Source organism: Neofelis nebulosa, chromosome 6 (assembly GCF_028018385.1).
Source record: "Neofelis nebulosa isolate mNeoNeb1 chromosome 6, mNeoNeb1.pri, whole genome shotgun sequence".
Classification (NCBI taxonomy): domain Eukaryota; kingdom Metazoa; phylum Chordata; class Mammalia; order Carnivora; family Felidae; genus Neofelis; species Neofelis nebulosa.
Window position 1 is genome coordinate 120,566,635 of NC_080787.1, and position 6,207 is coordinate 120,572,841.

A 6,207-nucleotide genomic window follows, 5' to 3' on the forward strand; every position below is an offset into this window, starting at 1 on the left:
ATCACGTGGGGTGTTACAGGCCATGGGGGTGAATTTGGATATTGCCTTAGGAACAATGAGAAGTCACTGAAGGACTTTAGGGTGTGATACTATTTCTGTTGCTGCTCTCTGGAGACAGGATTGGAGGAACATTAGAGTGGAAGAGAGACGATCCTGCAGTAATTCTGGCCCACACACACACAAAAAAGACAATGATGGCTTGGAATAAGATGTGTTTGTAGAGAAAGAGAAAAGAGGATAAATTGCAGAAAATTTTGAAGAAGCAGTTGGACTTAACAGATGGGTTGGGTCCATGGGAGGTGCCTGAGGGAATAGAAAGGGAGGGAGAATCTAAAGGCAGCTTTTAGATTTCTGATTTGAATGACCATGTAGATGATAATGACGTCATTTACGGGAATAAAGAAGACTAGGCAGGTGAGTGGAGGGTAATAATTGGATTGCTGTTGGCTAACAGAAAAGCTAGTTTATTTGCTTTAAATCTTATGAAAATGTGTTGTCTGACATAACCAGGAAGTAAGCAGGACAGGATCTAGGTGCTGTCCTTTAGGGCTCTGTTTACTTCTCTTGTCATCCTCTTAGCTCTGGTCTGTTCCTTACAGAGGGTCTAGCCTCTGACACAATAGCTGCAGCAGTTTCAGGCATCAGCACTTCTAGAGAAGGGAGTGGTCATCCCAACCACTGTCTCCTTCCTTGGAGCCAAGAAAGATTTTCTAGAAGTCTTTCAGAAGCCCTACTCAGGTCTTATCCGCAGAATATGACCACCCTAAATCAGATGCGTGTAAGGAGCAAGTGACCTCCATATTGTTCTGTATCAATCAGGATATCTTCTTGAGACTGAACACAGAATCCTGTCTCCAAATTAGGTGAGGAAACTGCAAATGAGAAAATGAGAAACCTAGTAATTTATCCAAGTGTGTTGAAAATGTACGTTCACCCGGAAATCTACATAAGAATGTTTATAGCAGCTTTCTTCATAAGTGACAAAAATCAGAAAGCACTCAAGATATCTTCTGATAGATACATGGATCAACAAACTGTGGCATAGCCATAATGAAATATTATTCATCAATAAAAGAAATGAGCTCTCAAGCTATGAAAATACATGAAGGAACCTTAAATGCTTAATATTTCTTAGTGAAAGAAGCCAATCTGAAAAGATTACAAAGTATATGATTCTAACTATGTGACATTCTGGGAAACGTAAAATTGTATAGACATTAAAAAGATTAGTGGTTCTATTTTTAAATTTTTAAGAAACCCTCATACTGTCTTCCACAGTGGCTGCACCAGTTTGCATTCCCACCAACAGTGTCAAATGCTTACCAACAACTGTTGTTTCTTGTATTGTTGATTTTAGCCATTCTGACAGGTGGGAGGTGATGTCTCACTGTAGTTATGATTTGTATTTCCCTGATGATCAGTGATGTTGACCATCTTTTCCTGCGTCTATTGGCCATCTGTATGTCTTCTTTGGCAAAATGTCTATTTATGTCTTCTGCCCTTTAATAGGATTATTCGTTGTTTGAGTGTTGAGTTTTATAAGTTCTTTGTATATTTTGGATACTAACCCTTTATCAGACATGTCATTTGCAAATGTCTTCTCCAGCTCCATACGCTGCCTTTTAGTTGTGTTGGTTGTCTCCTTTATTGTGCAGAAGATTTTTATTTTGAAGTCCAAGAGTGAGTTTGTTTTAATTTATTTATTCAAATTCAAGTTAGTTAACATAACGTGTAGTATTGGTTTCAGGAGTAGAACCCAGTGATTCATCACTTACATATGACACCCAGTGCTCATCCCAACAAGTGAGCTCCTCAATGCCCATCACCCATTTAGCCCATCCCCCCACCCACCTCCTCTCCAGCAATCCTCAGTTTGCTCTCTGTATTTGTCTCTTATGATGTGCCTCCATTATTCTATTTTTTATCTTATTTTTTCCTTCCCTACCCCTATGTTCATCCCTTTTGTCTCTTAAATTCCACATGAGTGAGACCATATGAATGGATAAAGAAGATGTGGTATATATATACAATGGAATATCCTTCAGCAATCAAAAAGAATGAAATCTTTCCATTTGCAACAGCATGAATGGTACTAGAGTGTATTATGCTAAGTGAAATAAGTCAGTCAGAGAAAGACCAATAGTTTATTTTAACTTTTGTTTCCCTTGCCTCAGGAGATATATTCAGAAAGAAATTGCTATGTTTGATGTCCAAAAAGTTACTGCCTTTGTTCTTTTCTAGGTTTTTTTTTTTTTTTATGGTTTCAGGTCTCACGTTTAGGTCTTTAATCTATTTTGAACTTATTTTTGTGTATGATGTAAGAAAGTGGGCCAGTTTCATTCTTTTACATGTTGCTGTCCAGTTTTCCCAGCATCATTGGTGGAAGAGATGGTCTTTTTCCCATTGGATATTCTTTCTTGCTTTGTCAAAGATTAGTTGGCCATATAGTTGTAGATTCATTTCTGGGTTTCCTATTCTGTTCTAATGATCTATGCATCTGTTTTTGTGTCAGTACCATATTGCTTTGATCACTAAAGCTTTGTAATATAACTTGAAATCTGGAATTATATCGCCTCCAGATTTTTTCTTTTTCAAGTCTGCATTGGCTATTTGGAGTCTTCTCTGGTTCCATACAAATTTCAGGATCCAGCAATTACACTTCTAGGTATTCACCCAATGAATACAAAAATATTAATTCAAAGGCATACATACACCCTGATGTTTATAGCAGCATTATCTATAATAGCCAAATTATGGTAATAGCCCAAATGTCCATTGACTGATGAATGTGAGATGTGAGATATATATAAACAATGGAATACTACTCAGCCATAAAAAAGAATGAAATCTTGCCATTTGCAAAGACATGGATGAAGCTAGAAAGTATTATGCTAATTGAAATAAGTCAGTCAGAAACAAATACCATATGATTTCACTCATATGTAAAATTTAAGAAACAAATTAACAAAGGGGGAAAAAAAGAGAGAGGCAAACCAAGAAACAGACTCCTAACTACAGAGAACAAACTGATGGTAACCAGAGGGGAGGTAGGTGTGGGGGAGGGAAGTTAAATAGGTGATGGGGATTAAGGAGTACACTTGTGATGAGCATTGAGTGTCATATTGAAGTGTTGAATCACTATATAATTCACCTGAAACTAATATTACACTGTTTGTTAACTCACTGGAATTTAAATAAAAACTAAAAAAAAAAACCAGTGGCTTCCAGAGGGTCAGGAAGGGAAAGATGAATAGGTAGAATGCCGGGGATTTTTAGGGCAGTAAAACCGTTTTGTCTGATACTATAATGGTGGATACATGACATTATCCATTGGTCAAAGCCAACACTGTACAAACGTAAACATTAATGCAAACTGTAGACTTTAGTTAATAACTTATCAATGTTGGTCCAATTATAAATGTTATAAACGTATTGCACTAAAGATATTAATACTAGGGAAAACTGTGTGTAAGTTGGGGGCTAGAGAGGGACTATATGGGAACTCCCTGTACTTTCCACCTAATCTTTCCGTAAACCTAAAATTACTTGAAAAATTGTCTATTAAACTAAAGTCAGGGTTTTGCCAGCAACAAATGTAAGATAAGCAGAGTTGCACAGGTGGCTAATAGTGTCTACAATGGATGAGGGAAAGAATTCATGTTCCTTTTCAAGTATATGGAATTTGCTATGTGAAGTGTCATGTGGCTATGTTAAGTAGATAGTTGAATGTATGAATCTGACAAAGGAGAGATCTGGGAGAGATCTATGAACCTGGGAGGCAAGGACTCAAGAATCCATGGAGATTAGTAAAATCTAGGAAGAGAGAGTAGTGACAGAGAGAGAGAAGGGGATCCCAGGACCAGGTTTGAAGAACCACCACATTTAGAGGTTGGATGTAAAGGAGCTGATGTCAACAAAGGAGAATGAGAAGAAGCAGAAAATGTGACTTCAGGAAAATGTGATGTTACAAAAGACAAGAGTGGAGAGTGTTTCAAGATACAGATATCATTGATGTGTTTTTCAAAAGATAAACTGAGTAGATGACACGGTGACCTTGACAAGAGGTGTTTCTGTAGATTGGTGAAGAAAGAATAAGTTTGAACAGTGAATGGAAAACAAGAAATTAAAGACAGAATTATAGAATTAAATTTTTCCTATTTTTCTGTCAAGGGATTATTTTGTGGCAGCCCAGTGTCTTTCATATAAATTTGCCCCACTCACCAAAGGAGCAAAGTGAAATAAGAACATTAAATAATGTGAATATATGTATGCCAACCCAGTTCTTATGAAAGATTCTGATGCACTGAATAAATTTATCCTCTCCATAAAAGGTATTGGTTCTTAGAGAGGTACAGCCCCAGTAACTGAGGTCACTAACAAATCAGATCACTAAGCCTTCTTACCCAGGTGCTCTTAGCCAGATTCCTACTTAGGATTTTAAGGAAGGAAGAATGGTTCCAGATTTCTAGAACTTAAATAATTCAGTTAAAATAAATCACTCTCTGCCCATCAATAAACAATAGAACCTTATACACTTAATAAAGGAAACAAGCAAGATAAAACATCACAATAAGACATAAAAATAGAGAGAATCTTATAGAATATAGCAGACAAAAAGAAGTTGAATGAAGTGCACGCACCAGCACTGCTAACCACAGCAACCCCTGTCTTCCCTCTCCCCCCTCCCTACCACACACACCGTGAGCAAAGCCCTTTAAGGCAAGGTGGTTGCACAAAGTGAGCAACTACTTACTGTTTTGCAAGCTGAGCTTCTACTGGAAAAATCATCTGACGGTTAAGGTTTGGGAGGGGCTCTGTTCTTAGGAAACTCCAATGTGACCACAAAATCTAACAAAAATCTATTTGGTGAACTTCAAAAAGCATAAATAAAATAGATGCTATAAGCAGGGGCATTTCTTGACATTATTTCAATTCCTTCTTGTTTTACATCAATGGCAAGGTGTCGTACCAAGGTCAGGCTAGGAGAGTGGATGTATGTATTTGGGTGGTTAGGATACAAAGAAATTGACAAAGTTCCTGCTTCATGGGCAGCACTGAAGTTTGCATCAACTAGAACCAAGGAGTCTGGGATTAGATGACTGGGTAGAAATAAAATATTTGGATGCAAGTATTGTATCCAAATATTGCAAAAATTGCTATGTGGGATCTTTTGGAAGTATTCAAATATAACCATGTGTCAGAGAGATTTCAAAGTGTTCCTTTTAGAAGTGAATAGAAAGACCAGAGTTTGCTTTCCACCACTTAGATGCCTGATTTTAAGTAAATCATCTAAACTCTTCAAACCTCATTTGCTTCATTTGTAAATAATAATGATACCCCTCTGCTGTTCCTGACACAAAGGGTTTTTTTGTTTCCCTCTTTTTTTTTTCTCCTATATAATATTGAACAAATAATTCTCCCTTTTTTTCCTACTGGTTCTGCAGCTATATTTCCTATTTTTATTCTCTTATTTTTTAATGTAAGATTAATTCTTTAACCTTAAATATTTTCAGCTTAAAGTCTAAATTTGATTTGATTAAAAAAAACCTCTAAATGAAATTAGAATGCCCTATTTTTACACTTTCCACCTTATATGTTATTGTTATATAGTGTTTTAGTTCTACTTTGCTTCCAGACTCACCAAAATTGTTTTGTTGTTGTTGTCGTTGTTGTTTGTGGTTGTTTTGGGTTTGTTTTTTTCAAAAATAGTTTCTTTTGGTTAAAAACTTCTCTTTGCTTGCCATTTCTTCATGCATTCCACCTCTTCCTTTTGAATTCTTTTGTTTTTCTTGCTGAAGAATATTATTTTAGTAGCTCATTTAGTGAGAGTCATCCTTTTTTTTTTAAGTTTACTTATTTATTGTGAAAGAGAGTGCACACGTGTGTGAGCAGGAGAGGGACAGAGACAGGGGAGGAGAGGGGGGTAAGAAGGGGGAGAGAAAGGGGGAAGAGGGGTAAGGGGGGGAGAGGGGGGAAAAGAGGGGGGAAGGGGGGGAGAGAGGGAGGGAGGGAGGGAGGGAGAATGAGAGAGAATGAGAATGAATCCCAAGCAGGCTCCACATCAGCGGCACAGAGCCTGACATGGGGCTCAAACTCATGAATCGTGAATTGTGAGATCATGACCTGAGCTAAAACCAAGAGTCAAATGCATAACCAATTGAGCTACTCAGACGCCTCTCAACCTTTTTGTTTTTAAACATCTGGGAA